This window comes from Bacillus rossius, chromosome 1, assembly GCF_032445375.1.
Source record: "Bacillus rossius redtenbacheri isolate Brsri chromosome 1, Brsri_v3, whole genome shotgun sequence".
NCBI classification, from domain to species: Eukaryota; Metazoa; Arthropoda; class Insecta; order Phasmatodea; family Bacillidae; genus Bacillus; species Bacillus rossius.
Genome location: NC_086330.1, coordinates 100137135 through 100148478, shown reverse-complemented (window position 1 = coordinate 100148478; position 11344 = coordinate 100137135).

Below are 11344 nucleotides of genomic sequence, written 5' to 3'. Positions count from 1 at the left end.
ACGCGAGAGCGAGCAGACGTGCGCTCCGCTCCGCTCCGCTCGGGAGACGCGTTTCTTTGCTCTGAGTTCTCAGTCAGTGATAACGTCACGGGACTGCCTCTGCAGACGAGCTGCTCTATAACAGTATTCGTTGTACTGCTGGACTTTCTCATTCTTTACGTATCGTTTCGAGACTTTGATTGCATACGTCATAGGCTGTGTATGTGCCTCTTTGAACCGCCGAACTCTCTCGATCACCACGTGTATTTACTGGACCTTTGCCCGCTTCCGCGACGGGTCACGTACGTGCTGCGTATCACTACTGAACTTGCGTAACCGGTACGATTCGCTACGGTGTTACCTTCCCTGTCCTTTCAGGTCGCATCTTGAGAACGAGACTTATTTACGGGAGTCCGGGTCGCTGCGGGGAGGACGCTCGTTCCGCGACGTGCCGGCCAGGCTGCGGCAGGATTTCTTTACGGAATAAAAAAGGGGCTCGTGAAAGTGGACATCATTGCCTTATCCTTGGTACTACCTACCGTTCCTCCTACCTACGTTATGTTCCCTCCAGGTCCCGTATTTTTCCGGTCCCGGCCACGTTGGCCTGAACTCACTTTCTCACCGACGAGAGCTACATGGGCAAATCAGGACATTTCGCAGACAGGAAATTAGGGACCATAGGCCGAGGGACGTCAATTGAAAGACATAACATGTATACACGCTCTTACGTTCGTGCTTGTTACATTTGTTTTGGTACTCACATGTGACATGCCCTTCAGCATACTCATGTTATTATGCTTCTTTTGGTGTATTGTAATTTTTTGTAACTGCATATTAATGTTACGGGGATAGCATCGTTATTTTGGATGGTGTTTTTAGATGGTCCCATTTAATATGGGTCTAATTATCGTAATTATATTTCAAGTTTGTGTCCTTGCTACCATGTATGTTATTTTGTAGAAGTACTTCTCTGGTTAAAAAATTAAATTTTAATCTGGGATCTTATGAATATCTTATTGGATTTTGTGGCCCTGTTAATCATGTGGTAATCGTGGCATAATTATTTGCTCTTGTAAATATACCACTCATGTACCTGGTTGTGAAATAATAAAATTGTTATACATAATTAAAGAATTCTATTGCACCTATTATAAAACAATTTTCTTAACTTTATTTTTTGCAACTTATTACGGTAGCCATGAGTCAATTAACTATGTTGTCATTTTTTAAAGAAACACATCCATTAATTCTGTCTCTATTACAGCATAGAGGAAATTTCTAGTCGCGACCCTGGCTAACTAGTCCTGGTGTTCGGTCAGTGGGTGATACAAGTGAATTTAGGGTGTTCGACTAACATGGCGACCACCTAGGATGCTTCAACATCGGCACCCCCATACGATGTAGTTGACGAACGTCAAGAATTGCAAATCCAAGGAACATGAGACAAAAAGTGAAAACACTACGACATTTCAGAAGGGATGACCGCGAACAATTCTGCCCCTCCCTAACAGGCGCAGGTAGCACCCAAGAAAATGTGGTCAAACCACTTTTCGTGTTCTTAGACTAGGTCCACAACAACTATACCATTGTCTAAGCCACGCTCAATCATTTCATCGCAAAGAAGTGGTTCTGATTGAACTGAGGCCGAGACCAAATCCAGATCAAAGTCTCCTGTGCACCTGACTATTGCAGCACAATTATGGCCTTTCAGGCCATTTGTACAATGTATTCCATCCTGTTACAGAAGGACGAAATTTTCCAAAAGTTAATACTCTCATTGTACATCGCCGCACGCCCGAGATTATCTACGCAAGGAATTTGTGACTATTGTCATATCTGTCCTGAACGTCTGGTTCCTGGACAACCGATATACCCGCGAGAAATGTGACAAGCTAGTCATCGAGGTGCCACATGCCTTCAGCCCCGGTATAGTCTATCTAATATGCGAACTCACCAACATGTATATCTAAGGATCGTCACTACCCCCCTCCCCCCAAAACGACCCACGCTTCATCCTTTCTCGGAGCTGTTATCTATCACAGAATTCCTCAGGCCGCTGTGCAGAAGGGTGTGAATAAACACAACCTTTAACGATGTTTCGGGCATCGGGTCGGCTCAGAATTACGCGACTTGTCACAGCAGGTTTCGTCGGTTCGAGAAGGGGACCACAGGTACTTAAGCAGTGACGCCAACCTTTGCGGCAGTCCCGCGACGAGTCCCACGACGAGTTCCAACAGTGAAAGGTAGTGCGACATCGGCGGAGAGGGTGAGAGACCCCCCTAGAGAGTGGTGCGATTCGGAGTGACGAGATCGAGAGAGTGCAGCCGAGTGGCGCATGGCTGTGTGTGAGGACAGCTGAATGGTAAGGGGCGAACCACTTTTGTGCCTAACCCCAGTGAGGAGTGCAAATTGTGGAACTTGACAGACATTGAGTGAATTGCGATTAAAGAATTTTAAGTACTAATGATTGGTGTTCAGAATTTTTAAGTACAATTATTTATTAGAAATGTACATATTAATAATTAATAAAACTGTAATAAAACTTAATTATAAAACCTAATTGGGCTATCTCTTACGAACCCAGTTCTCCCCACATAGGTTGTAACAATATTTATGTCAGCAACATGTCTAAACCAGCAAAAATGCTTGTAAAACTTTGCTGCTACACATTGCTACACATTCCTGTAAAGTAGGTTACACAACAAAATGCAGCAGTTGTGCACGACCTGGCGAGTTAAAATAAACACAGCCAAATCAGAGGCCATAGTATTTACTCCTGAAAACTCCCCACCAGTTGAGTACAGGTCGCAATTAACTCTATTTACCGAACAGATTTCCTATTAAGACATAGCGAAGTACCGCAGTGGTTTAATTGACAGAAAAATACTGTGGCGTACACACATAGACTCCATTTGAGGTCAGGCACACGACAAAATATGAGCACTCTAGCAAAAATTAGCTGGCGCATTGGCAGTACAGTTCAAAACGGACTGCTACTCTACAAAGCCCTCATATGACCATTAATTGCCTTTTTCTGGGCAACTGCAGTCAAAATACACCGCATTAAACTGTAGCGAATTTCAAAGTAAATGTATTAGAATCGCTACAGACGCCTCTAGATAATGTCCAGAAGAGATACTGCATCGCGGAACGAACACAGAAACTTTAATGATTTCTATCTCCGAACCACGACAAAAATTTTTGATAAATGCGAAAATCATTAAATCCATTAATTTTGTCTCTCAGTAATTATTATTCCGAAGAGATACAGAAATACACACATCCTAAAATGGCCTTCCCTCACTGACCAACCTAGTGTACCACAGTTGACCGAGTCCGAGGCCAATCTCAGCACAGCAGTTTCAATTAGCCCAGACCTGGTATTGCGGATGTGAGAGTAGACACTGCCCTATGCCTTAACATTGTGCTGGGCAATGCACGAATATAATTGACAATAAGTATCCCTGCACAAAACTATGCTGACAGTTCATAAACATATATTAAGCTATTGTTATAATCCTGTACAACACCGTAGCTTACAAATGCGTAGAAGTTGAGGCTAGAGCTCCACAATGAAGGACTGGATAATTTCTCTAACCAACCAACTACCTACTGGCAACAGGTCAACCTGAAGCTCTATCCTTTCCTGAGTATGAACTAATGCAAAAACTCGCCATTTTATCCATTTTTAAATTAATTCACACATAACATCTGAAGCGTATATGCTGGAACTAGGGTTTTTACAATGACAGATTTGATAATTTCGCTAACTGCCGACAGATTTTTACTCGTGACAGGCAACCTGCCGCTTTATCCCTTTTAGAGTGAGAACATATGTACCAGTAAACTACTAATTAATGTTAACTAACTTACAATAACTATTATTAATATGTGACGTCGTACTGAGCAGAGGCCATTAAGCCTGGCCTCGTCACACCAGTATTGGCTCCCGTTGGTGGAATGCACCCCTCGCAAACTCAACCCGGGTCAAACACGGAGTAGATACGCCAGTACACCCAGTGTATAAATTTTGTCATGGAACTGCACCTGATGAAAACAACCGATAATAATTCACAGAGTAAGCTCATCTTGCCATCCCCTTAAATTAACACGTGATAAAAAGTGTGTGTCATAGAGCATGAGTTTTAGCCTCCTCTGGGCACAGTGTTTAATGAACGCCCTTAATTCTCATCGCGGCCACAGGGCCGCCTTAAGGTCAGTCACTTTATGGACCTGGCCGACTCCAGGACAACCAACGAACTCCCTCCTCTAACGGACTACGTTAGGGAGAGACAATCATTATTAATCAAGAGTAGTGTCGTGCAATATCGTGTACCCAAATATGTTCGTTAATAAATATGTGTACCATACATTTTCAGTTCCAGTGCGTGTATTACATCTGTAGTTAGGCACCAGCCACCTTATGCTGAACAGGGTGTGTCACAATTGTCTACTAGCAGTTAATACCACCCTTAAAATACAGCCAACGAATCTAGGGAAGCACACTGGGGCCGATCGATCCACCCCATTGGTTAGATGTACGAGCTAACCTGGCGCCCACCCAGAAAAACACACCATTAAGCACCACCAGCCCCTTAAACTCGCTGCGGGACTCGAACCCGAGACCTCGGTCAATGGCATTTGGCGTGTGGCAACGAACAGAAAAATGCAGTAAAATTCAGCAAGAAAAATACCCATCAGGCAAGAAACGGACAAAAAACAAGTAAAAAAATAATTTTTTTAAAAATAATTTTCATGCAATTCCCAACTTCAAGCGACAACGCGGACACGAAACTGCCATTTTGGGTGCGAGAAGGGATCAGGTTCAGACAGGACGGCGCAACGAGGCGAGCGGACAAAGGATCTCCCCCCCCCCCTTTTCACCCGATCGCCTCGCTGGAACAAGCGACGTGGGCGAGCGACGTCACGAGCCACTACCCCCTTCTCCTCAGCGGCCGTTTTCTCCGTCCGCTTTGTGCAGTGTACCGAGCGCCCTCCATTCTGCTTTGTGCGATGTTCGCAAAATCCCTTCCTCCAGGCAGTGGATTGGCGCGCGCATCCGAGTTTGCGCATTCCTTCTTGTGTGACTGCCCGGGCAGCCAATCCGCATATCAGCCTAGCACGCGCGCGACACATCAGACAAGACAGCTGTTCATATCTCCGCGACCTACAACACCTCAATATTTTCACAAATACCTCAGGAAATATGCGCACAATGTAAACAACCTCGGACAATGGACCTGTTGACCGGGTCACTGCCATGGCTGAGTACCTGCCAGTGCCCGCCACCGAACAACATGCCACAAAAAACAACACGACCAAGTCACAAGCAATGGGACGTGGACTAGGACCGAATATGGAAAGAAAAAATACAAATAGAATTCACAATGCCACTGCAACCAACTCCAACAACGCCAATGACTGAAACCAAACCAAACCCATACTTCGGGAGCACATCACACCAACTAACAGCACAACCATGCATACAGGAAATCGTGATGATACCACCCGCCGCACGAGCAGGGCCGACACGGGCCACAAACCACGTGGTCAGACTACCGGAATTCAGCGGAGCGCCGCACGAGGATCCACGAGCATATATGCACCAATGCGAAACGTGGTTCACGCGGAGCGAAACACCAATAGACGAATGGCCCGAGAGGACCAGCGAACAATTGCGAGGGAATACTCTAGCATGGTGGCGCCTATGGGGGCGCTTTGACATGGAGTGGCCAGAATTCACCGACGCCTTTAACCAACGTTTCAATGCCGGGTCAACCATAGTGCAATGCACTTCACAGTTTTACAGCAACACCCAGCACGAAGGAGAGCCCATCGAAAACTTTGTAGCGCACAAAATGCAATTGTTTCGACGCATATCGCCATTCGTGGAACCCACTCGGACACTACCAACCATCACACTGCTGTTGAAGGACGATCTTCATCAGTTCATGCGCATAGGCAACATTACCATGGTTGAGGAGTACGTACAGATGGCGGTAGCGACACAGAGGAATTTCCAACAAGCATGGTGGAGAAACCCACATAATTCCGAACGAGAGCGTAACAGTCCACCTAACCGTCGACGCCTACTAGCGATCCAAGCAGCACCACCCCAACAACAATACCGAGGTTGGGCCCTCGAAGGCCGAGGACCGACACGAGTCGCAGAGCTGATATGAGTGGATACCAGCCTAACCTACCGGCCGCCACAGTGCCGACGAGGATGCCCGATAGGCACCCTCCACTGGCACAGTGATTGACCACGGGAGTTGAACAACCGAAGAACACCACCCACCTATCGACCAACAAAAACACCAGACAACACTCAGCCGACGGGAAACGGGCAAGGGGGGAACTGAGACAGTCCCCCATCAACAACACCGATGAACAGATAAACCACCAACACGACAACAGTAACCGCGCACACGATCAACAGGTGCGCAAGCCACGACATAGCTAATCACTACCAATGCCAATGGCCGCCACGACAACCCACACACCGCCCTCAGGTGCAGCACCAACCACACAACTCACCACGACAAACACCGACGGCAGCGACGTCAATCCATGCACCACCAACGGGCACTAGGATGGCACAGTAACTCACTGTGATAGACACTGACGGCCACGATGGCTACAGGTGCAGAGTCGACCGGTACGACAACAGCGAAATAACTCACCACGACGAACACCGACGGTCGTCACACCAACCCACGCACGGCCAATAGGCATGGTAACTGTGCAGCAACTCACCACGACAAGCACAATGGTCGCAACACCAACCCACGTGCCGCCAACAGGTACGACAACAGCGGGACAAATCACCACGACAATCATCGATGGCCACAGCGCATATCTATGCACTGTCGACAGGCACGACAATAGCGAGGCCATTTACCACGACGGCCTAAACAACGGCGGACGACCAACAGAGTGCCACATGATAACAGCCTCGCCAACGCATGACACTGCAACACAGGGACATCAAAAACCACCAAGGCTAGGGCAACTGTCACAACCGCCCGACCACTTGTTCTGCATAGCTGTCGAAGTCAATGACCGTCCAGCCATCGCTCTCGTCGACACAAGAGCGAGCCAGGTGTTCATACACCCATCGCTAGTGCCACCTGGCAACCTCCACCCATATCATGGCGAACTTGGGCTGGCGACCACCACCCACGCCAGCCAGATGTTGGGATACACAGATATCAAGGTAAGCATAAGGGGTTTGAATACTAAAGTAACCACTGTCGTTGTCATAGATTTGGGAGAGGAACTTGTGCTGGGGCAACCTTGGCGGGCTAAGCACAATGCCATGCTGGAGATGGTCCCTGCCAAAATCAATTTAGGATGAACCGAGAGGTTCGCGGTGTACGCAGTGGGCCGAGCACCCATGCTGACAGGCACGACCATGACCCTCAATGACCTACGTCACAATGTACCCCCAAAATTCAATGACACAATAAACAAAATCCTCCGCGAACAATGGAAGATTTTCACCACCAACGAGCCCTTACGGCGCACAACAGTAGCGGAACACTCCATACCAACCACCACAGACCAACTTATTTACGAGGCCAAAGAGCAGCGAATCATACGCAAACAGGTCACAGAGATGTTGCACAGTGGAGTAATCGAACCTTCAAATAGTCCGTACAATGTGTGCATTGTACTGGCCTCCATAAAAGACAGCGCATTGTGTTTCTGTACGGATTTTCGCCCGCTCAATGCCGAAACAGTTAGCTCACCACCCCTGCAGATTAGCGTAAAGACAGCCGTAACCAACCTCGGGAGAGTCCGTGTATTCAGCTCACTCGACCTAAAGTCGGGATACTGGCAAGTATCAATCAAACACCAGGATAGGGAGAAAACAGTTTTCACGGTCCCGGACGGCAGGCGATTTCAGTATCGCGCCATGCCCTTCAGCCTAAAATGTGCACCAGCAACATTCCAGGCCAAGATGATGAGAGTTTTGGATGGGTACTTAGGCCAGTTCACCCTCGCCTATGTAGACGACGTAATCGTCTGGTCCGAGACGTGGGAAGACCACTGCCGATACCTCGTGCTCGTACTCGAAAGACTCGCAACACACCACCTAACAACCAACCCGGCAAAGTGCCACCTGGTCACAGAGGAAGTCGAGTTCCTAGGGCACCTCGTCAATGCACAGGGGAACTAACCATTGGCAGGCCACCTGCAAAAAATCGTGACCAACGAAGACCCACGCATGAGGAAACAACTACAACGATTCATTGGGCTAATTAACCGATTAAGAGTATACATAATCATTTTCTCCCAAATAATTGTGCCACTCACGGATCTGCTGTTCCTGTAAAAATGCTACCAATGAAACACAGAAGCCCAACGGGCATTCAAAGAAGTGAAGAGAGTGTTCACTAGGTGTTACACGCTGGCATGCATTGACACCGAACGCCCCCTAAACCTACAGATGGATGCCAGCGCCCTAGGGGTAGGTGCCATACTTTTCCAAGTAGACGACCTCGGAGAGAAGTGTGTCGAAGAGTACGATAGCGCAAAGTTCTGGCCAGCAGAACGCAAGTACCATAGCAACGAACATTGCATGTCTGGGGGTGATCTGGGCTCAACTGGGATCAACTATCGGAGGACCCTGACCACAACAAGACACCCGACCATAACCACCTGGTCATGAAGGAGCCTGAACCGACCATGATAACCGACAACGATAACCTGACTGCAGGCATAGGAAGAAGACACCAGCGACCAAGAGTCACCGGGATGCCCACAACAGGACGAACCCCACAAAGCCACGACTTCCCACAAACCAAGACGAGTGACCCTCCACAGCCAACTAACCATCACCGATGTCTCACAAGATGAGATGGAAAACCAATCAGACAACACGACAACCATCGTAGTGGAGCCTGACGCTGAGGCCGACAAGACATTGGGTACTGTCGAACAGAGGATGCAACTTTACCAACCCGGACTGCACATCATCGACGTGTCTCACGAGGAAACGGGACCCCAGTCAGATGGCATAACACCCATTGTGGAGGAACCCGACCACGAGATGACGAGACCCCAGGTATCCCCGAATGCAGTAGACAACCCTACTCGCACGTATCACCTTTCAGCGACTATACGAACACCCAACACACACCACCAACACAGTTCAGACAAACGTTCACGACAACAACACCAAAGCCACACAAACGACAAGAGACGCCACCCGAACCATCACAACTAGGGACGTCGAGATCCGCGAGGGACAGACGACTCCCGAGATATCTGGCCGGATACGACCTCAGGAGTATCTCGAGAGCCCACTGTGATAACCAAGGCTCCGGAACAAAGACGGAGTAAGACCGAACAACAACAAGCGGGAACTATCACCTAAGACCACCAAAAGCGCCTCCAGTGTGGACGTGCTGTCCCAACTGAGGCACCGCCGCCACAATGCGCCACCAAATGCGCCACGATGCCGCCCCCCTGCCCAGCTGTCACCACAGTGACCGGGGTGGCGCCCCAGGCCAACACGTCACCACAGCACCGGATTCAGAGCGCCGGCCCTATCAGCCGCAGCCACCACCTGTGTCCTGACGAAGAATAGACAGGATGCTCTGGTAGCAATTACACCTCAGAGCCTAATTGCGGGTTAGGCCGGGCTTCTTCAGGGGGGGGGGGGATGTTTGATGTACCGACTGGAGGCCATTAAGCCCGGCCTCGACCCGCCAGTATTGGCTCCCGCTGGTTGAACGCACACCTCGCAAATTCAACTCAGGTGAAACGCGGAGAAGATACACAAGTATTCCCAGTGTATAAATTTTGTCACCGAACTGCACCTGATGCAAACATCCGATAATAATTCATGGAGTAAGCTCATCAAGCCATCCCCATAAATTAACAGGGGATAAGAAATGTGCGTCGTAGAGCACGAGTGTTAGCCCCCTCAGGACATAGTTTTTATTGAACGACATTAATTCTCATCGCGGCTTAGAGCCTTAATTTAAGTAAGAAACAAGGTGCTGAAGCAATATCCAGTACAAATCCACAAACATAAACATAATCAGTGGTTTTTACCAACTAGTCAGTAGTCTTTATTTTGACTCATCTTTTTAAATAATATTTGACCAAGTTCTTAAACTAAGGCTTTAATCACTATTTCATAATAAATCTAATGTCATTATTAATAGTATTCAAACAAGGGTCATGTGCAATTAACAATTAGTTTTCAATTAAAAACCGAATAATGGTAATTTCTTTTCTTCACTTGTGGTTTGGTGCTCGACGGAATTGTTCCCCCCCCCCCCCCTTTAACAAGCGCGACAGCCCCCTCCGGGAGTCCAGATCAGCTCGCGGCCCGGATGGATGTGTTCGTGTGTTTGTTCCGTGGGGAACCTTCAATTTAATAACTCACCGATTCTTCACTCTGGTAAATATAGTCATGAACCAAATCCTTTGTAACATCAATTCCCCACATGACCCCATGTCAGCCTTTCGGTGCAATGCTTAACCCGGCTGTCATAATTCTTGCCTTAAGGCCACGGTACAATGCCGCCTTAAGGTAAGTCACTTTATGGAGCTGGCCGACTTCAGGACAACCAACGAACTCCCCCCTCTAACGGACTGCCTTAGGGACAGACATTCATAATTAATCAAGAGTAGTGTCATGTAATATAGTGTATAACAATTATGTACAAATTATCAACCAAGAGTGGTGTCATGCAAAATCATGTACCCAAATATGTATGTTAATAAATACATGTACCACACTTTTTCAGTTCCAGTGCGTGTATTACATCTGTAGTTAAGTACTAGCCACCTTATGCTGAAGAGGGAGAGTCAACATTGTCTACTAGTAGTTAATTCCACCCTTAAGATTGCTGCTGTCCGGGTTCTCGTGTTCGAGACCGGGCGCGTATCCTAGCGGGAAACTGGTTCTTATTGAAATGGTATTCCGGGAGGGCGCCAGGCTAGCTCGGCATCTAACCAAATTTGGGTTTCTTGGGTGCGTTGCCCCTGCGTGGCCTGCTAGGACCGTCGGCGTAGCTCGCGGTTGGAGAGGTCTCTAGCTGGTATAACATCACTGGCCCTGTGCAGCATAATATGCTGATTCCTAGCTGGGATAGGGAGACCAAATACAATAACAAACACGAACTCGATATATAAACTGTCGATGACACGTCGCGCACGGAGTGTGCGGAGTGGATGTTTAATTAGGTGGATAGTTACAGTTGCAATTACACTTACATTACACTTGCATGGCGCACAAGCAATTACCCTACAAAAATACACTTGGTTAAAAACATAATGCCCTGACGCACTGTCCCTAGTTTAAGCCCTCACGCCAGTCTAGATTAAGGGGAGAGTTGATTGGAGA